Source organism: Carassius carassius, chromosome 25 (genome assembly GCF_963082965.1).
Source record: "Carassius carassius chromosome 25, fCarCar2.1, whole genome shotgun sequence".
Classification (NCBI taxonomy): domain Eukaryota; kingdom Metazoa; phylum Chordata; class Actinopteri; order Cypriniformes; family Cyprinidae; genus Carassius; species Carassius carassius.
The window spans coordinates 2,274,033-2,297,448 of NC_081779.1; the positions used below are offsets into that span (position 1 = coordinate 2,274,033).

At 37.5% G+C, this 23,416-nt stretch overlaps 1 protein-coding gene across 3 annotated transcripts in view; it reads right to left on the minus strand.

The window, feature by feature from the left end:
* The window catches only part of LOC132103896 (hyccin), a 50,553-nt gene extending 27,911 nt beyond the window's left edge, over positions 1-22,642 (minus strand). The window contains exon 1 of one of the 3 annotated variants that reach the window (XR_009423490.1): positions 22,493-22,642. The gene's annotated coding sequence lies outside the window, so the exon portion shown is untranslated. Of the gene's footprint in view, positions 1-2,082; positions 2,159-22,492 lie in introns of those variants that run through there. The other 2 variants (XM_059508957.1, XM_059508958.1) reach the window with 2 other exon arrangements.
* Positions 22,643-23,416: the final 774 nt, after the last annotated feature.

A 23,416-nucleotide genomic window follows, 5' to 3' on the forward strand; every position in this document is an offset into this window, starting at 1 on the left:
AATAATAATAATAATAATAATACAAAAAAATATTTAATTTTATATATATACACAAAACACACACACACACGCACACAAAACAATAATATAAAAATGCATTAATTATTTTGATGTTAATAATAATACAAAAATCTCTCAATACAAAAATACAAAAAACAAAAAAAAGACCACAAAGCACATCACTGACAATATTTATTCTGTGGTTCACCCAAAAATGAAAGTTCAGACATATTTAATTTAGGCTTTTATTCACATATAAATATAGATTAAAAATATATTTTTATTTATTTATTTATTTAGCACTTTAAACTACGCTAAATTAGAATGAGAAATGTTGCCTTGGCAACTCACTGAAATAAAGTTTTTCATATTTTATTTGATTCTAATTTAAGTTAACGTTTATTTCAAGAAACAACAATGTTGTTTTATGGTTTTAGTTTACTAGAATAACCATGTATTTGTTTTTTAAAAATCACATTATAACTCTAACTTTTGGCTTGGTAAAACACAGAATTTGGTAACAATAAAAAAAGTGACATTTCATAGGGCCCTTAACATGTTAAACTTTTATTAGTTGATGTGTAAGTTTCATGGTTTTAATTCATAAGACTTTCTTTTTGATCAATAAACTTTCATTTAACTATTAAATAAGGAGTGGAGAACATTTTAATTGGAAAAAGTTACAGAAAAATGAGATGCTCTGTTGGCATGTATGAGCGTCGCTGTCTAAAACAAGACTGAAATGTCGAGATCTAAAAACACCATCAGCCGCCGGCCACAACCCAGATTTCTAAACAGACCAGCTGCAGATCTTCCTTTTCAGAGAAACACAAACCACCGAACACCTAAAATCAAATCAGTCTGGATCAAATCGCTTCAGGCAGATAACGAGAAAACAGAAACGGTCCGCTGAGAGAACCGAGATGTTGACAGAGGATGATTCAATCACATGAACTCGCAACACTCTAGCATTCTCAGGAGAGGAAAAAAACCTGCAACCAAAGTTTAGCAATCAAAAGGAGGAATTATTGCCTCATGCACCAAGTTTTGCAAAGCCGGTTTCTTTAGAATCACGTGATCAAGTCAAACCCAAACACAGAACAAAACGCCTAGCATTCAAAGTTATCCACAAGCCTTTATTCACTTATTACATAATTAGAATAATCCAACTATGATTTAATCATCCAAATGTAAATGTACAGCGGTTTTCAAAGCAGCTTTACAGAAAATCATGATGTTTATGTTTATAATGTCTTAATATCTGTATGCCTTGCACTTGCACAATATAGTTCGATTTTGCGAAGATACAAGCAATCAAACGGTTAAGATTTGCTATATTTACTGCTTTATTTAAGTGTTTTGTATGCATGCGGATAAAGTTGGACATACATATATATATATATATATATATATATATATACATATATATATACACACACAACTTCAATTAAAGAGGCTGAAGAAAATGTAGTTATATATTGTGGTGAACAAAATGGCATAAAATGCATAATAGTATACATTGCTTCAGTAATAGTAAGAGTACTTTACCACAGAATCAGTAAATAAGATGTAATAAGATCTTCAGACACAAACAGCCTCCAAACACACATTTATGGTACATTGTTAAACAAATACACTTTTTTTATGTGGTTTAAACCTCTTATGTTTGAGTCCAGATTCAATCCTGACAAGAACCACCCCACAAAACAAGATCTGATGAGAATTAGCTTAAGCGCAGTACTATGAGCTCTTTTTAACACATTTTACCACAACTGTACCACAAAATCGGCACTATGAAAATCTAACAAGCCATCAGACTGCCATTTCTAACTTAAACGCGTCCCCTCATGAGTTTCAAACAAATATAGTTTAATATGGTTTAAACCTCTTATATCGGAGTGCACTATTTCACAACTATTTAATGACGTCCAGACAGCTCACACACACACACTCCCTCGAGTCAGCACACACACTTCAGTCTGCCGTTGAGTGTGTGTGACTCCCCCCTCCACACATACACCGATTCAAACCTTAACACACTCACATTCCTGACTATTCCTGTTGTATTTTGAGTGTGCTTACCGTGTAGAGTCCGAATGACAGAGGAGTATCCCACAGAGCGGCACAAGCCCTTCTTCATTTCCTGTTTCAAACCTTGGTAGCCCCGCCCACTCTCACAGCCCCGGCAGCCAATCAGAGCGTGTGACAGTCCGCATGAGGCCCAATCAGAGCCCAGGAGGTTGGTTTTCAAGAGGGGTGTGAGGGGAAACTGCCCCATCTGCTGTGACTGATGACACACGATTAACACAAACACACACACACTTCACAACCGCAGAGAGGAAAACTAGCAGGATCTGACACGAGACGTGACCCGAAACAACCCAGAGGACACGCTTTCAATACATCCACAGACGCAGAAGAGCCCAATAAACACTTCCACGCCTACACAGTAATAGCAGGAAACCCGGCTTCTATCAGCGCACTTTGAGCTGCAGAAGACACATGACGTTTACATGACACAGGACTAGTTTGGTGCTGCATGGTTGACTAGTCAATTAGTAAGGTTTAACTAGATTTAAGGCGGCCCAAAATTAACATTTTGTCATCATTTATTCACTCTCATGTCATTTCACACCAGTTTGATTTAACATGAGAGTGAGTAATCTTTACATATAAATATAACTTGAATATCTGTAATATCGGTCGGATACGCCATAAGAACACTGTTTAGCATCCATATATCATTAAAAAACATGTCTAATCTGTGATCATACTGAGCCTAAACATATGACTTTGTAATTCAAACAACTCAACAAGCCAATTTCTTTCTCACACACACGGACAACTCTGTCTGCAGCGCACACGGCTCTTTTTACACTCTTTTGTGACAGCTTTCAGTCTCTTTCGAGCACAACAGAGCATACAGGTGTGCTCAAGGATATACTGTGTCCTTGCTGCTGTCAGACAAAGCAGTATATCCTTCAAAAATTGGATGTAATGAACCTCCAAACTGACACTTACATGCACCGACTTCTGGAGTAAACCAAAAAAAAAAAGCATATTTTTCCCAATGACTGGCTTTCTCAAATGCATCATACACTATGGAGCATCAAGCTACAGCATTAAATTCAACTTTCTTTTTGTGATGCATCAGAGCTGTCTGACACCTGGATTTTATTCGGTTTTAAGCTCAAATGCATGCGATTGGACTGCTTTCATCGCTTCATGCATCTGTCGCGTACTCTCTCTCTGCAATGATTTTCATGTGGAAGTCTCTTGATGGTCGTTCATGTGAGGCTGCTTCATCTTAAACATCAGCAGGAGGATAAAATGTTATTGATTGTCTTCACTGCCATTCAGAAAAGCTTTTTATTCCACTTACACAAAGTACCACACTAATGAACAGCCAACAAAGAGAGAAACGAGTTACTCAGAGCACGAGCAGCAGTCGTGCCAATGCAGAAAGAGTTCAGCTAAACTGAACGAACCCAGACGTCCTTAAAGAAACGGTTCACTTGAAACTGAATGGTTAGAGACGCAGTCTGGCAGATGCACAATATCCACCTTGAGCAGAAATATATAAATCACACATTTTATAAACTTTTTATTATTTTATAAATGTTCCTGTGGCTCAGTGGTAGAGCATTGTGTTAGCAGCGCAAAAGGTTGTGGGTTCGATTCCCAGGGAACACATGTTAGGTAAAAAAACGTATAACCCTGAATGCACTGTAAGTTGCTTTGGATAAAAGCGTCTGCCAAATGCATAAATGTAAATGTAAATAAACGCTAATGCTACTGGACTCCAAATGCTATTTAGAGAATTATGCAACCTGCACACGACGCATCCATCTGAGTAACATCAGAACAAATGTGTCCTGTCAGGAACATCATGAGATCACCAACAGAAGCCATATCAACACATAAAACACCACTCCTAATGCATGTGACTAAAGGCATGGGCTACGTCATGACGTGAGCAATCCTGCAATGCCTTTACATTTTACATTCATGCATTTGGCAGACACTTACATCCAAAGTGACTTAAAGTGATTCAGGCTATATATTTTTCTTATCAGTATGTGCATTCCCTTGGAATGCTCACAACCTTTGCACTGCTTACGCAATGCTTTACCCCTGAGCCACAGGAACGCAAACAATGTTTCACTTCCAGTTTTTGCTCATTTAGCTTAAAAGCAGAAACTAATTACAAAAGACATCCTCTAAAACTGGGAAACACCATCATATAGGCCTTTGTTTCCCACAGTGAGTGGTTCCAGTTCAAGAGAACGAGTCTGCAATGTTCTTCGTCATGTGTTTAACATAGGTTTTGTCGCTGTTAGTAAACTTATGAATACTGTATCAAGCAATAATACACAAAACTAAACTGTGGAAGCAAACATATAATTGTCTGAAAAAGCGATTGTCCAAGTTTTCTGGTAATTGCTGTATATTGCCAGAATGGTGGAGAATGGTGTCAAACACCAAAAACCCAATTTGTGATTTTAGTGCGGAAGGGTCTGAAGATGATCTGCACCAATTTTGATAAAGATTGGACAAGGATGTTTATTGCTGTGGTACAGTTAAGGTAATCGCTGAATGTTTCCAAACACAATGGCACAATTAACCCTTGTGTAGTGTTGTCAAAAGACCCGGTACTTCGGTACCAAGTCGGTACTAAAAAAATTTAAATGTGACGGTACCAGGTTTCTTTAAGTACCGGTAGTACCAAGGTCCCGTTCAAACCCGATTCAGCGCTATGATTTCCGCGAAGCAGAAAATGAGGATGGAATATCAAAATCCAGTCATGAAAATGAAACTTACATTTTAATATGGACAGTCATGGAATTTTTTCAAAGTTAGCATAAATTAATCAAATCAAATCTCCATATGGACCAGTATCTGTAAATGTTAAGCCGCAAAAGTTGTTTGAAATATGAATCCGTGTTCTGCGCGTGTCTGTGTGAATTAATGAATGGCAGAGACGTGCGGGTTTGTTTACTACATAGACTGAAGCGCATGACGCTTGCATTAATTTCAGCATCTGAGCTTCAGAGTTCTCTCTCCATCAAGCGATCTGAACTTTTCAGTTCATCTCAATGGACGCACAGCGCACCTGTATTTGATGCTCTGTAAACTCTTTGTGAAGGAGCACGACTCACCGTCGCTTTACTGATAGCGCTGTTTCTCACACATGCAAAGAGAGAGAGCGAGAGTCTTACCACGCTGAATCGACACGCTATATGTAAACTATTCTTTGTTGTCTTCTCCTGTCAAAATAATGGAGTTCATTTAGAATTATTCATATTCATTTTCAAACAAGCATAAGACATACCGGTTTCTCCGGTAGTGGGCGGAGCTAATGCGCAAATGGCAATTTCATTGGCTGGCGCTGATCTAGTACCGCCCCTGTTTTGATTTCAGCAAATCAGTTTGACCGAACGCAGACAACGTGATTAATATTCATGAACCCAGCAGCTCATCAATTCATAGTCCATTGTATATACATTAGTATGATAGTAGAATTAGTAGTAGTATTATCTTTTAATAATAATTAATATGATCTATTACTATTTTTTTTACAGAAACCCTCAATGACCAAAAATATCTTTAGCATCACCACCAGTCTTAAGTTCAGTTAAAATGACAAATATGCATTCATTAGGCCTAAAAGTAAATTTTTACATAAAAGCATTGTGCTAGGAATATTACTATTATTTAGTAAAATGTATGTGATACTGCTACTACTGTTGAAAAAATTTATAAAACTTTATTTTTTAAAGAAATAAATCACAATTTTTCTTCCATGTTTTAATTTTAATAGCAAATCCCCTTTATTTACCAAAAATAAAATGTGTTTAAATTTCATAAATTAAAAGACAAATTAAATTTGGGTGAAACTTGTTTACTGTTTTTCATAATTATATAACTTGTAGAAAAACTTTAAACACAATTGTAAATAAGTATAAAGAATGGCATTGGTTTTATTTTTAGTGCTAAAAAGTTTTTTTTTTAATTAGCATATTTTTGTGTTTCGCTTTGGTACCGAAATTGGTACCGAGAACCATGGACCGTGACAACACTACCCTTGTGATGTATTTAGGAAAAGCAAGCAAAGTAAAAAACAAAACACTGATAATTTTTGACCAGTAGGAGCTGCTCTTATCAAATTGACATGATATTCACAAGAAATTGTATCAAAGATAAACTGTTAAATCAATATGTAGAGTGTTACCAAAATACAAACTCACTTCCCGTTTAAAAAACAAAAGTGACTACAGTGTGATGTAAAATGCTATCATGAAATAAAGTCATTTCCTTACTAAGTTATTATCCTTTTAGCTAATTTGCCAATGTTGCAAACATCTATACATAGCAGTAAGCTCTGCGGTTTCATAGACCGATAGTCTGTTGCTCACAATGGGCTTTGTGGTGGCACTGGCATGTGATTATTATTATTATTGAATTTTTCTTATATTATTAAAGGGGGAGGAAATTTTTAAAAAGCAGAGCAGACACACTGGTCAAGTGAGAGATTTGTTTTTTATTAATAGATAAACTAAGGCCCCGTCCACACGGAGACGCGTTTCTGTGAATACGTTCTAATTTTTTATCGGATAGGCGTTTCGTCCACACGGATCCGGCATTTTGGAAGAGTGAAACCGATATTTTTTGAAACCGGGTCCCAGAGTGGATAAATTAGAAAATGCCGTCTTTGCGTTTTCGTGTGGACAGCGAATACGTATATTTTCTGAAATGATGTCGTCATCAGCCCACGTCTCACCCCTAGTTAGACACCTCTACGTCACGTAACAGCAACAAAAACATGAATACTGAACGATTGTCTTTTTATTAACTTATAATGACACAGATTCATAAATATATCGTTCCATGTTCGTTTGTGTACCACGCGCAAGGTTTATGAGCATAGTCCATGTCTTCTTCTCCGTTTTATGTGTATCTCTGTGGCAGAATTACAGCGCCACATGCTGGTCTGGCATGTATCCTACATCGTTTTGTGGTTTCGTGTGGACGCGGATATTTCTTGAGACGAGGGAAAAAAAAGATCGGACTGGGGTAAGCTCCGTCTCCGTGTGGACGGGGCCTAAGTTCCATGTGGGTCATCTATTTTTCAATTGCTTTTCCTGTTGTTATGTTTTGTCCTGGTATTAGTTCAGTAGATATTTTACTCGGGTATCAAATCAGTCAAAATTCTGATATTGTGTCAACACTCATGACAAGTGTCATTTATATATGCAAAACTCTTGTGAAAACACAGGTCCACTTTCTATTTGGCACCTTAACATTCATATAAAACACAAACAGTTTAGTATATCAAAAAGCTTTTCATTATAGGCTAACAATAGTTTGAGCAAGTTTGAGCATGATCAGAGGAAAGTGTAAAAATAAAAAATGTAAGATGGAAATTGTAATCCCAGGGTGCATTTAATTAGAAGAGGAAAAACAATTATTTCTAAGCCACTTGGCTGAAAAGTTATTAACTAAAGCATGCATGAGCTGTTGGTGGCACTTGAAGGAAAAAAAAAAATCTCAGTTTTAATAAAGCTGCAGATAAGAAAGCAGCACAGATCTCACATTTTCTCAGAGCCGTGGGCACGCTGTCAAATCTGCAATGACTTATAAAGCTCTTATTCTTAATGACAGCTCTGCGTTCGTGCTCTAAAGCGATGGACCCCGAAGATGCTGGAGACGCTGTCGGTGACAATTACACTCACATCTACATGTCTCTACTTCCTGTCTCTTCAGAGTGTATCATATTGATTTAAATTAGTGCACTGCCTGTGGGTTATGCATGTAGAGCAGAGAGTGGACATCCTACAGTAATAAAACATCACAGCACATACTGCACATCGTTCACACGTTAATAAGCGTCGTGAATAAGGTGCCACTTAAAGGTCAGATGTGTTAAAGAGTTAATTTCATCTCGGAAACAACTTTGGGTTGGTTAATCTGAAAATTTATCTTACAAAAATACACTGGCAATGGAAAAATTGACATTAAAATTAGGGATGTGCACGGACAGTCGGACATTCGAATATTCATTCTGCTCTAATTATTCGATAAATAAAAATGATATTCGAATTTCGCAAAAAAAAAAAAAGTTCACAATAAAACCTAATTTGGTCACTTTCTGTGATTCTCCACGGCATATTTGAAGGTGTATGCAAGCAAAAATTAATTAATGAATGATTAAGGGGCCATTCACATATATTGCCTAAGGCGTGGAAAAGGCTATACGCGCGGCTTTCTCCTTCTTTCCAAAGCGCTCGGGCAGAAGCGCTCCTGAGGCGACGCGTTCTCTCCATGAAGACGGAAATTTCAGCAAAGGATAAATGGATTTGCAGCACAAAAAAAATCGCTTTCAGTAGCTCTGCTACTAAATTTATTTCAAAATGGCAATCCATATACAGCTATGATCAGCTGTTCCTTCATCTTGGCTGAGCTTTCAACGTTGTTACGGGAAAGGATGAAGCTGAATGTTTAGTTCTTGTCACATGACCTGCGGTGCGCTTTCGGCATTCTGAAAGTTGAGATGTTTTTAACTCGATGCTGTGCGGACGCGCCTGGAAAAAACGGGACCGCGTCGCACCGCGTGCGCATCGCGACCGCGTCGCTTCCATTATGAGCGCGCATACCGCGCGCCTACATTGGAAATAACGAACTTGAGCATGCAAAAGACGCGATATGTGAACGCCCCCTAAAAGAACTGCGGTCTTCTACAGTACTTCAAATATGCCGTGGAGAATCACAGAAAGTGATCCAAGAACATTGTTGCAGCATCTCTCAAGCAACGAATAAACACTGCTAACTTGCAGTGAAAACTCCTCTTCTCGCGTCTGCCCTAGACCCTCGGCACAAACATCTCAGGTTTCTCGATGAAAACATGAGAGAAGTAAGAAAAAAAAACTTTTTTGAACATTATCAGAACATTTTCCTTGATGCGAGTGGTGCGGATGCAGTCGCCACGATGAAGAATATGCAATGCCCACTCGTCGGAAAAGGCTGAGCCAGTTCTCCAGCGATGATTACAGAGAGTCCAGCCGAGACGAGTGGGAACAGTTCTTGCTGGAGCCATGTATTCCACCAGATGAGGATCCCATTCAGTGTGAAACGAAAACACGAAGCGCTTCACAAAACTGATTCGCTTAGCACACCGTTATTTGTGAGTCCCAACAAAGTCTGTGCCGTCAGAGCGCGTTTTCTCCGCGGCCGGCCTTATTGTTAACAGACTAAGGAGCCGACTTTCCCCCAATCAGGTTTTACATCCCGTATTTCTTAACAAGAACATTTGAAACAATAGAAAAAAAGCAAAAAAGATTTGCTGACAGTTTAAAAGTTAAGTGTAAGCTACATTCTGTACAATAGCCTAATTGCTGCCGGCTGCTTTACGTTTTTTCTTTGTTCACTTTTTTTTTTTTTAATCTGTACTTTTGTTTGTTTGCACGCATTGTTAAAGGTTTTCAGCTACAAAACACGATGTGTAATGTTCAAGCTTATTGTAAGATTGTTCAAAATGACGAAAACAAATGTTGCTGAAAAATAACGTCTGACTCATTAAACTTATATTATATTATATTCGTTCTGCTCTAATTATTCGATAAATAAAAATGATATTCGAATTTCAAAAAAAAAAAAAAAAAAAAAAAAAGTTCACAATAAAACCTAATTTGGTCACTTTCTGTGATTCTCCATGGCATATTTGAAGATGTATGCAAGCAAAAAATAATTTATGAATGAATAAGGGGCTGTTCACATATCGCGCCTAAAAACGCGTGGAAAACGCTAGGCGCGCCGCTTCTGCCTTCTTTCCAAAGCGCTCGGGCAGAAGCACTCCTGGGGTGTCTGCCATTGCTAAGCAACAATGACGCGCTCTCTCCATGAAGACGCGGAAATTTCAGCAAAGGATAAATGGATTTGCTCTGCTACTAAATTTATTTCAAAATGGCAATACATACAGCTATGATCAGCTGTTCCTTCATCTTGGCTGAGTTTTCAACGTTGTTACGGGAAAGGATGAAGCTGAATGTTTCGTTCTTGTCACATGACCTGTGGTGCGCTTGCGGCTCTATGAAAAATTGAGATGTTTTTAACTCGATGTGGTGCGGACGCGCCTGGAAGAAAAAAAACGGGCGCGTCGCATCGCGACCACGCCGCTTCCATTATGAGCGCGCATACCGCACGCCTACATTGGAAATAACGAACTTGAGCACGCAAAAGACGCGATATGTGAACGGCCCCTAAGAACTGCGGTCTTCTACAGTACTTCAAATATGCCGTGGAGAATCACAGAAAGTGACCAAATTCAAGAACATTGTTGCGGCATCTCTCAAGCAACGAATAAACACCGCTAACTTGGAGAATGCAGTGAAAACTCCTCTTCTCACGTCTGCCCTAGATCCTCACAAAGATCTCGATGAAAACATGAGAGAAGTAAGAAAAAAAAAACTTTTTTTGAACGTTATCAGAACATTTTCCTTGATGCGAGTGGTGCGGATGCAGCTGCCACCACCAACGATGAAGAGGATGCAATGCCCACTCGTCAGAAAAGGCTGAGCCAGTTTTTCAGCGATGATTACAGAGAGTCCAGCCGAGACGAGTGGGAACAGTTCTTGCTGGAGCCATGTATTCCACCAGATGAGGATCCCATTCAGTGGTGAAACGAAAACACGAAGCGCTTCAAAAAACGCTTTCTCCGCGGCCGGGCTTATAAACAGACTAAGGAGCCGACTTTCCCCCAATCATGTTTACATGTACGTATTTTTTAACAAGAACATGTAAAACAATAGACAAAAAAAAGCAAAAAAGATTTGCTGACAGTTTAAAAGTTAAGTGTAGGCTATGTTCTACAATAGCCTATTGCTGCAGGCTGCTTTACGTTTTTTTTTTTTTTTTTTTTTGCTTTTAATCTGTACATTTGTTTGTTTGCACGCATTGTTAAAGGGTTTCAGCTACAAAACACGACGTGTAATGTTCAAGCTTATTGTGTGTATGCTTGTTCAAAATGACGGAAACAATAAATGTTGCTGAAAAATAATGTGTGTCTCATTAAACTTAACTTAAATAAACGAATATTCGAACATTCGTTTTTTGTGAGCTCAAATATTCGAATGTGATATTTGCGGAAAACTCCCATCCCTAATATTATCCACAATACGTACACATCTCTCAACTAATGCTATAAACTACAATATGTCAGCCGGTGATAATATTATAAAATCACTCATATTAAAGACTAAAATTAACAACAGAGTCTAAATTTTGATTTTTGGATATATTATCAGCATGCAAATAAAAACCGAGATGTATCCAAACATTACAATTGCACGTATAGGTGTTTTTTTAATATAGAACTTTGTTTCTACTCTAATTTGTTGTTGAAATATATACATTTAAACAGTGGCTGTAATCAAACCTAATGTATAATTGAATAAATCTCATATAAAAAGGTTAAAGAAAAATAAATTAACATGTGATATAGTAGGGATGGGCGATATGGAGCAAAAAATATATCTCGATATATTTTGCTATATTTCGATATACGATATATATCTCGATATCTTTACAGAAAGAAATAACCCCCCAAAAACTACTGCAAAAACAAATATGCCAAATATTACATGTTTAGGGGCATATGAAACGTTTTATTTTTTTCTTCACCATATGTTTTATTGTTACCTAAATCTGTGTTTTAGCATGTTTAATTATTTAAATGCATAAAAACAACTTAATCAGTTAAAGAAATTCTTAAAATAGCCTTATGTGAAATGTTTTTTTTCCCTTCAGAAATTCTGTGTATTTACATTTTTCTGGTTATCAAATGAAGCCATAAAACATTCATTTAATTTATCTTTTAATTATTTAAAATTAAGCAAACTTTATTTTTTGGTAAACAAAGGGGATTTACTATTAAAAATAAAACATGGAAGAAATGTTGTGTGATTATTCCTTAAAAAATTATGTTCGTTTCATTTGAATAGTAGTAGTAGTGGGCTATGTACATTCTGCTAAACAATAGTAATAGATTTCTGGCAAATACTTTTATTTTGACGGGTTTACCGTTACAGTTGTGTATGTGATACTACAGTCTATGATGTGACATGAGCTAGTTTTACTCAAATCAAACGGTCAGATGCTCATGAAGTGACTCTCAGTGCAGTTCTGGAGATGTTGTTCATGTGTTCACGTCTGTATTTAGTGAGAGGAAAGACGCTGAAATCAGCGCGAGCGTCATGCGCGCTTCCGTGAAAGCACTTCTGCTCCATTCATTAACAGAGACACGCAGAACATGCAGGATTCATATTTAAATAGACTTTTACGGGTTAATATTTGCAGATATTAGTCCATATCATGATTTGTGCATGACCTACTTTTGATTAATTAATTCAAAATTTGACAAATTCCGTGTCATTCCGCGTTAAACCAAATTTCCGTATTTATGACTGGATTCCGCGATTCCGTCCGCGTTTTCTGCATCTCGGAAATCATTGGGCCCTACAGTAGACATCTGCCTGCCGTTCGCCCTACGCCTTAAAACCGAAGTATCTCCATATAATGGAGCCAGTCGTCCTTTTTTTTTTTTTTGACTAGTTCTCTACACGCGAGGGGAGAGGTGACAAAAGCAAGGAGGCGGATGGCGAGCGAGCGGGGGCGAGCACAGCACAGAGAAGTCAAAGTGGCGGAATCAGAATTAAATATAAACAATATATCGATATGTATGATATTTCAAAATCCATATCGTGATTATTTAGCAAATGCTGCTCTCTAAAGTTAGTGTTTTCTAGGTGACTAATGCATTTAATATATTTATTAGGAATAGATTATATTATCGGAACCGATAAAGGCTTGAAATGGCTTAAAAAGGGTAATGCCCGTAAGGTAAGGGGTTTTATTGACTTAGGGGGCGCTGTTGGCCAACTGGTAATAAATTGATAAGTAAAATACACAAATAACATTAAGATATTGTGTTTCTGAATAAATGAAGCCGCTTACATGAATAAAAAAAAAAAATGCAAACATGACACTTGTAACTTCAATAATTTAATATATACATATTTATTCATTAATATGTCTTTTTTTCAGATTGATTATGAAAAATGAAATACATGGAGCTCTAAAGTATTTTAAATTTTTACAGCTTTTTTCCTTGAATGTTAAATCCACAAATAAAATGTTAAGGTTTCAACTGCATCTGAAAAAAAACCCCCAGAAGTGATTGATTTTATTACAGTTATTTTAAAAGCGTTCAATGTAGTCTCATTAAAAATAACTTTAAGAATGTTTATTAGGTCTAACAAATAAGTTTTTGCTGAAAACCAATTAAAATTTAAAATGATTTGTTTATCAATTACTGCACAGGAGAGACTTGGTCTGGTTTCAAAACAAAAGGAAATATGCATTGGTATCGGCATCAGTTATTGGCAATTAAAATATCTTGATTTTTTTAGGTAAATTGAACATTGCATGACATTTATTGACATCTTTGCACAGTTGAAACACTGCTTAAGCGATTACAAGAGACGTGAAAGACTTCAGTAAGTTATACAGTTTCTCAAAACAACTTTTATGTAGGGCTGCAACTAACGATTATTTTGATAATCGATTAATCTGTCGATTATTTTTACGATTAATCGGTTTATGTACTTATATTTGAGTTTTTTCCATTTTTTCCCCAAGTAAATTATTACTAAATTGTCTTTATCATTCAGCATAGATTTAAGAGATTTTAACCATTTTGCACTGTCATATCCTCATCAAAAATATACCTGGAGTTGTTTTATTGTGTTAGTAATCCTTTGTCGAACTCTTCTGCAATCAGAACACTGACCCATACTCTAGCAAATTTCACAAGGAGATTTCAAATAATGTTTTCACCATGGCAGTCCTTAGAGCTCCTAAAGTAGTTTAACATCCTGAACAAAGCTTATTAAGGAATCTTTCAGAACATATTTTCACGAAGAATAAGGATAAAACAGAATAAAATTGCAGTGCATTGTATTTTATTATTTACTGGGAAAAAGCTTTATAGCTTTTGCTGTGAAATTGTAAACAATCCTTCAAAAAAAGTGCCAATGGCATGAAACCTGAATGGAACTCAGAATTTAAAGTAAAATCCATCAGAAGGTTGTCCAGAAAAAAAAAATAGGACACACACAAAAAACCTGCTGTGTGAAAAAGAGCAGGGAATAATACTTAGAAAAAAAAGTGCATTTCAAATATCTACATTTACCTCTCTCATTCAGTCATAATTAGGCTGCACGACTGAATTTTGAACTGGTAAACGACAAACTGATCACAGAACATGTTTGTAAAGCTTGAAATGTTAACTGTTAAAAAGCAATGTTATCAGCTTTTACGACTAAACATTTGCAAACAACATTGTACTGGAGAATCTGCACAAATGAAAGTCTTAGGGGCCGTTCACAAATCGCGCCTAAAAACGCGTGGAAAACGCTAGGCGCACCGCTTTCTCCTTCTTTCCAAAGCGCTCGCGCAGAAGCGCCCCTGAGGCGTCTGCCTTTGCTAAGCAACCATGACGTGCTCTCTCCTTGAAGACGCGGATATTTCAGCAAAGGATAAATGGATTTGCAGCTCAAAAAATCGCTTGCAGTAGCTAGTTTAAATGTTTTTAACTCGATGCGGTGCGGTGTTGGAAATAACGAACTTGAGCGCGCAAAAGACGCGATATGTGAACGTCCCCTTAAACAGTGCAGTACTGCAGAGTTTACAGGTTACAGTACTCCCACATCACGCTGAATGCTGCAGACATAGACATCCTGTCTATGGCTGCAGAGACGCTGTTCGGGAAGCACGTGACATAAAACAAGGCCAGCTATTGGCTATTCGCTACTTCTCCTGTTGTACTGGCTGAGTAAAACCTCCGGTGGCTCATTACTGCCACACTTTGGTCACCGCAGATTTGAAATATGCACGAAATGAGCCGCTTACGGCAAATAAAAGTTATTTAGCAACGAATCGATGACTAAATTTGTTGACAACTATTTTAACAATCGATTTTAATCGATTAAATCAATTCGTTGTTTCAGCTCTACATTTATGGTTTGAATTTTGTGATAGAATTGACAGAATTTAAAAGCTCAGACTTTGTTTGATTTCAAAAGTGAAGCACAATGCGGTTTATGATTATTGGACGGCAGGTACACTGCAAATGTTTAGTAAAGTTTTGAAACAACAGCATAGAGTAAAAGACTGATCTTGGGATTTAAGGATCAATATCAGTTCATCAACATGAATACAGATTAAGACCAAGAAATCGATTTGGTCAACCCAGCATTAATGATATTGTTTAAACTCATTAAAACATTTTATTACACAAAAAATGACACACAGAGACGATCTTCAAAATTTTGGAGTGATGAAGCACAAAAATCTGTGAGTTAAGAGTTTCGAGACTTCCGGTATAGCCATGAAGGCGTGAGGTCGAAGGAAGAAGGGCTCCCGACCTACATTTTCAAACTAAACTTGTTACACACCATTTAGCGTCAGTCATTTTTGATATACGCGTTAGAACATTGCTTGGTGAATTATGAGTCACACTAAGCAGAAGCAACCGCACCCCTCAGCCCCACCGACCACGAGAGCTAATGCTAGCATTGCCGGTAAGTTAGCAACCATGGCCGCTACCTCTAATCTCGAAAAACAGGCCATGATGGAAACTTCTGAATCTGTCTCCATGGACCAGTTGATCTCTGAATTAACTAAACAGCGCATCAGTATCAGGGAAGACATTTCTGACTTGATTCGGGAATCTATTGGTCCTTTACAAAGCTCTGTAAATGCACTGAGAGAGACTGTGGATGGCTTTCAAAGCCGTTTGGTCGCGACAGAATCCCTGGTTGGGGAGAATTTTGAAAAACTGACAGTGGCCGAAAACACAATAAAAACTTTGCAAGCGCAGAACACATCTCTCATTGACCGCATTGAAGATTTGGAGAATAGATCGCGAAGGGCAAACCTGAGGATTGTGAACATTCCAGAAGGGAGCGAAAACGGTCAAGATCCTGTTACGTTCATTTCTGAGATGCTGCTAGAGGTGACGGGCACGGAGGTCTTCGACAAGCCACCAGCACTTGAGAGAGCGCATCGATCACCCGGTCAAAAGCCAGCTGATGGCCGTAAACCACGTCCATTTGTGGTGTGCTTTCACAGGTTTCAAGAAAAGGAGCAATTACTGCGATGGTCAAGGCGGCATGAGGCGAAATACAAGGGGAATCCAGTCAGAATCTACCCAGATCTCAGCGCTATGCTGTCAAGGAAACGTGCGTCTTTCAACGGCATTAAGCAGTCACTCTATCAGAAGAGCATTCGATTTCAATTGCTCTACCCGGCTCGTCTGAGAGTGACTTTTAATGAAGAAACTTTCATATTCAACACACCGGAGGAGGCGAAACAGTTCTACGATCAACGCATCAATGTTTAGGATTTCCTGGATTTTTTATTTAATTATTTTCTTACGCTCAAGGTCTCCCTTTTGAGCGAAGGATGACGGATAATTATTTGATTTTTCTTGAGACGGTTGAAAAAGGTATAAATACTTTAATTTTTTTGTGACTTTGAAAATAGTTTGTTGTTCTAAACCTAACTCAAACAAGCTGATGGTTTTGTGACATAGACACACTCCACCGAGTTAAGTTAAAAGTGTTTTAAACACTAATAATGCTTCATAAGGGTAACGGTCGGGTTGCTCCCTATAGGTTGGAATGGTTTTAAGTCAGTTGAGGGACTACTGGGGGTTTGATAATAGGGGCCTGCAATTTGTCTTTGTTCTTGAGACAAATATAGGAAAAGTTCAGTTTCGTCTGGGTTGGGATGGTAACCGCCAAGGGTTTTTTTTTTTTTTTTTTTTTTTTTTTTCTTTACTTGCCTGGCATGCAATGGAGACGTGGTCTTATTCATTATTCCTTTATATCCTAATGATTGATTAATGTGTGATTCAAATAGTACAGGAGGGTCTACTATTCGGTTCACTAGCTGGAATGTTAAAGGTATGAATGGGCCAAATAAAAGAGCTCGTATCTTTGCTCATCTTAAAAAATTAAAAACTGAAATAGCATTCCTGCAAGAAACACATTTACAGATATCAGATCATATGAGACTCAAAAAAACATGGATTGGGCAAGTCTTTCATTCCCACTTCAACAGTAAAGCAAGAGGAACAGCGATTTTAATACATAAGAAAGTACAGTTTTACCCTTCCAAATGTGTTTCAGATCCTCAGGGTCGATTTGTTATTGTGACAGGTGATTTGTTTCACACCCCTGTTGCCCTGGTATGTGTCTATGCCCCCAATTGGGACGATGTTAATTTCATTCATAAAATTATCTCACTTTTACCCAACTTAAACTCACATCGATTAATTTTTGGCGGGGATCTGAATTGTGTTATTAACCCAATTCTAGATCGTTCGAATCCGAAATCCATGCTCCAGTCTAAAATGTCCCAAGCTCTCTCTACTTTCATGGCACAAACGGGCTGTCTGGATCCGTGGAGATTTTTATTCCCGCAAAAGAAAGAATTCTCTTATTTTTCCCCTGTCCATTCTTCATACTCAAGAATAGATTATTTTTTTATAGATAAAACAATACTTCCTTTAGTGGAAAATACTCAATATTCAGCAATTATAATATCAGATCACGCACCATTACTTCTTGACCTTCGTTTTATTCAACATTTTACACAGCGCCCTACTTGGCGACTAAACTCTACTCTGTTGGCAGATAAAAATTTCCACAAACATATATCAGTGGCGATAGATAACTTCCTGCACACAAATGATTCAGAAATGGTATCACCACTGACTTTATGGGAGACATTTAAAGTTGTCATTAGAGGTGAAATTATATCTTATTCTGTATCCAGTAATAAAAAGAGAAATGCAAAACTACAACAACTAATTGATTCGATAGAAAAATTAGATCAACAACTCTCTCTATCCCCTTCTGATGAACTGCTTAAAAAGAGAGTGGAAATTAAAGCACAATATGATCAGATATCAATTGAAAAGACTCAACAAAATCTGCTTTGGTCTAAAGGGAATTTTTATGAACATGGGGAAAAAGCGGGCCGTTTATTATCACATCAGATAAAGTGTCAATCAGCTTCCAGGTTAATTCCACAGATTCGCAACGCATCACAACAACTGACAGTGGATCCTAAAGAAATTAATGAAACTTTTAAAACATTTTATTCAAATTTATATACTTCAGAATTTCGTGGGGATTTATCAGGCATGTCAACCTTTTTGAAGGACCTGAATACCCAGACTATTAATCCAGATCATAAAGATAGATTAGAACAACCAATTGAGCTGCAAGAAATTTTAGATTCTATTAAAGCAATGCAAAATGGCAAAACCCCCGGCCCCGACGGTTATCCTGTCGAATTTTATAAAGCTTTTGCTCCCAAATTAGCTCCGCTTCTTCTGAGAATGTTTGAGAATTCTCTAAACAATACAGAATTGCCACCGTCTCTCACAGAGGCATTTCTTACACTCATTTTGAAGACTGGAAAAGATCCACTAGAGTGCAATTCCTACAGGCCAATCTCTTTGCTGAATGTTGATGTTAAAATTCTTGCCAAATTGTTGGCCTCTAGAATAGATACTGTTATACCAGAAATAATATCCCAAGATCAGACAGGCTTTATTAAGGGTCGCCACTCATTCACCAACTTAAGGAGGCTTCTTGGTATTCTGTATTCTCCTGCATCCAGGGAGGTCCCAGAGGTGGTGGTATCCCTGGATGCGGAGAAGGCATTTGATAGAGTGGAGTGGAGCTATCTATTCGCAGTATTGGAGAAATTTGGTTTTGGTCCAAAATTCATATCCTGGGTCCAATTGTTGTATTCTAATCCTAAAGTATCTGTTATAACAAACAAAATACGTTCACAATTTTTTCCAATACTAAGGGGTACGAGACAGGGTTGCCCTTTAAGCCCTCTTCTTTTTGCATTAGCAATAGAGCCACTTTCCATTATGCTTAAATCCTTGCAGTCTATACAGGGCATTGATCGAATGGGGATGGAGCACAGGGTTTCTTTATATGCGGATGACCTTCTGTTATACATTTCAAATCCAGTTGAAAACGTCCCAAAAATAGTGCGGAAACTATCCATTTTTGGCAGTTTTTCAGGATACAAACTTAACCTTTCTAAAAGTGAATGTTTCCTGATTAACCCTCTTGCTTTACAAATCAATGCGGCATCCCTCCCATTTCGCATCTCTCAATCTGGTTTTAAATATTTAGGAGTCCATATTACTCGTACTTTCTCAGGTTTATATGCAAAAAATTTTTTACCACTCATTAGTAATATTAAGTCTGATCTTCAGAGATGGGATGCATTGCACTTGTCTCTAGCAGGCAGAGTAAATTGTATAAAAATGAATATCTTACCTAGATTTTTATACTTATTTCAGTCACTTCCAGTTTTTCTGCCAAAAACATTCTTCCGTTCTGTAAATAAACCCATACTATCATTCTTGTGGGGGGGAAGGAACCCTAGAATTCGCAAGGAGCTCCTTGAAAGGCAAAGGCCCCAGGGAGGCTTAGCTCTACCTAATTTTATGGGCTATTACTGGGCTGCAAATCTTCAAAAAATTATTTGTTGGTATAAGTCCCCTGAGGTTGATTGGTGTAAGGCGGAGGCAAATACTTGTATTTCTACATCGCTTTCTGCTCTAATAACAATGAAGCTACCATTCTCTCCCTCTAAATACTCATCGAGCCCAGTTGTACGTTCTACACTTAAAATATGGTCACAGTTTAGACAAAGGCATAAACTCAGTAACTCTTCTATGCTAAGCCCTCTCTGTAATAATCATTTGTTTCCTGCTGGTAAAATAGATTTAACGTATGCACAATGGCAGAGGGTAGGCTTGGCCAGGTGTAGTGATTTTTATATAAACAGCACATTTGCCAGTTTTAATGACCTCTCAGAGAAATTCCAGCTGTCACAGTCCAACCTATTCCGTTACTTTCAAGTCCGACACTTTGTTCAAGCTCAGAGCTCAACTTTTCCTGACTTGCCACCTACTTCACTATTGGATAAAATTTTACAATCTCCTACTTTTCTTAAAGGTCAAATTGCAGCAATATATAAGATGGTTATGTCCTCAAATGATGTTTTAATTGACAGAACAAGAGGTGAGTGGGTAAAGGACATAGGGAGTGAAATACCTGACGAAATTTGGGATGAGGCTCTTAGTAGAGTAAATGGATCAACCTCGTGTGCACGCCTTAGCCTTATACAACTTAAAGTCCTTCATCGCGCCTACTACACAAAATATAGACTTTCAAAAATTTACCCAAATGTTGATGATTTGTGTGACCGATGTAAAGGTGACAAAGTAGACTTTTTTCATATGTTTTGGGCTTGTGAAAAGCTGAGTGACTATTGGACATTCATATTTAAAACTTTAAATGAGGCCTTTAATTTGGATGTAAAACCCAGTTTTGAAATTGCTATTTTTGGAGTACCAGAATATGGAGTATCACTGACAAATAAATTAAAAAATGTTATTGCTTTTGCCACCTTACTGGCGAGGAGAAGAATACTATTGGAGTGGAAGTCTACAAGCCCCCCTAAAGCCTCAATGTGGTTATGTGATCTAGTGTCATACTTAAAATTAGAAAAAATTAAATATTTAATGAAAGGATCTGTCCAAACTTTTTATAAGACTTGGCAACCCATGATTACACATTTTGAGAAGATGAAGACTCTCACACTTATTGATCAATGTTAAATATTAATAACCAATTGGAGTTTTGCTTTATAATTGTGTAAGGACCACGAATATGTTAGGAAATTGTATTATTGGCTATGTATTTGTATTTTTTTTAATTATTATTATTATTATTATTATTTTTATTTATTTATTTATTTATTTTTATTATATATATATATTTTTTTTTTTTTTTTATTTATTTATTTATTTATTTTTTATTGATGTTATGAGTATTATTATTGTCTTAACCTTTATGTAATGTATGGTTAATTATTTTGGCGGAAAGGGTTATAAAGGGGGGAAAAGCTATAACTTAAATTGTATGAAACTTTCTGTTAATTCTTTAAAAAGTTTATAAATAAATGATGGAAAAAAAAAAAAAGAGTTTCGAATCGATCCGCTTTTGAAATGATTCACGGAAATGAATCACTTCAGCTCATTTTACAAAACCACATATTCACTACTGATGGGATGCGATTAAAACATCAACTCTTTTTCATTGACAGAAATGTGAAAAGAAATAAGAATAAGCAATTCAGATTGTAGATATCTTATCTTATTTGCTACTATGCCTTTCAGCATCTTTAACAACACGAACCTGGCAAGTCTGACCAAATCCGGTGATTCCAACCAGCCTATTTTTGTGCACAATATGCATCAGACTGTCAATAACCAAAGCATAGTCATGCAATCTGAAGCCGAGACAAAAAACTGTCTCTGAAACCTATGACTGACGTTTATCTGCTTATATCTACTCCAGATCATCACAAAACATGCCATAATAACATCTGAACAGCTGTGTTCTTCACATGCCAGAAGGACACCAGCCACGTCTGCACGCATCTAATCGACTGTCAGATAATGAGCGGACACGACCGTGATTTCTGCTCATTGTGCATGACTCTTATCGCTTGATGAATGGCTTCTCTCATTTCATTTTATAATCTCACTCCTTTAAAAACAGGCTGCTCATCTGTTATGCACTAACTGGGAGGAAGGTGAACTGTGTGTGTGTGTGTGTGTGTAACTTGCATTACACAATTTGAGATACTGCATTTATATAATGCATGCACAAATACTCAAACTCATAAGGGTGACATACATCCATGCATGCACCCGGTGTGAATACAAATAAGCACTCAAATACCAAATGCATGCATGGATGCATGCACAAACATACTGTAAATACAAATAAAGCTACATGGATGCATGCATGCATGCATCCATGTAGAAAACCATGCATGAGCATGCACACACCATCAAGCACTCAAACCCCATACACTTATGAACCTGTACTCAAGCAGACAAACACTAATGCTCATGCATAAACACATAAAAGCATGCATTACTACACACAAGCAAGCATTTAAACACACACTAACACAAACCCATGCGTACATACACTCAGAAGCACACATTTGTACGTGCATTCACGCGCGCGCGTAACGTTAAACACTAAAGCATTGACAGCTCGTGCAGAACTGTGTTGTCAACTGCTTAAAATAGCAAAAGCACAGTATGTCTTTCATCAACCCTAATCATCGAACATATCCACATCTGTTCCTGCTCATACGAAGTTTACAAAGACACACATGAATGAGTTTAATCATCATTGATGCTTTATAAGCTCAGTTTGTTTAATCAGACACATGAGAACCGCAACGCCATCGGCGAATGTACACGAGACTCATTTAGAGCTCACATTAAGACTGTTTTTTATATATATATACTCACTTATCATGCTGTATGCACGGCTTTCCCCCGCTCGTCTCGTATATGTCTCGTTTAGTCCATTAATACGCTGAAATAACTGAACACACGCAAGTCCTTCACCAGTACTTTCACACACTTCAGTCTAACATGGAGCGAGTTAGGATTTCTGATTGACATCGGTACGGGCCAGTGACGGAGGAGGATATAAACTCAAAGTCGCGTCCACAAATAGCAGCCAATCAAATGACATCGGAGGCGGGGCCACACGATTTCCACTAGCGAGGTAGATTGTATCTGTTAACCATAGACCGAGCGACAACCTCCCGCTCTCTCTAGTGAAGCCAAAAAGGAAGTGACTAAAACTGCAATTCATCGACTGGCCGCTTGAGGCTGGCTGCAAAAGAGAGTCCGCGGGATTAATATGCTCTGCTGTCTGCTGCTTCTCTGCTTCTCTCCTGGTGAAAATGAACTGAGTTTGCGGTTGCCGCTTGTCGGTGCAGTACAGAAGGATGAAAGGGGCGTTTCAGCGCCGCCCACACATTCAAACTAATATTAAAGCATAATCTCATTTTTTACCCACAAACAAAAATACGAAAAATGCAGCTAAATTTTCGTTTTCCGTTTCTTAAACAAAACGAAAATCAAACCGTTTCTCATTTATCTTTATTTATTTTTAAATAGAAAATCAAATGACCAAAATATACACGGACCTTTACAGCAGAAAAAAACAGTTTTTCAGCCTGGTGCAAAAAATGATTTTGGTCTATATAGCTAATTTTGCCATTCATGACAACTGTGAGGGGGGTGATTTTTTTTATAACTCATCCGTTTAAATTATATTAAGCCTTAAAGTTCTGCATAATTAAGGGCATGGCCACTTGAGTGACAGGTGAATTGCCACTGCTGTCACAGCCGTCGCGCTAGATGGGCGTGGCTTCAGCAACC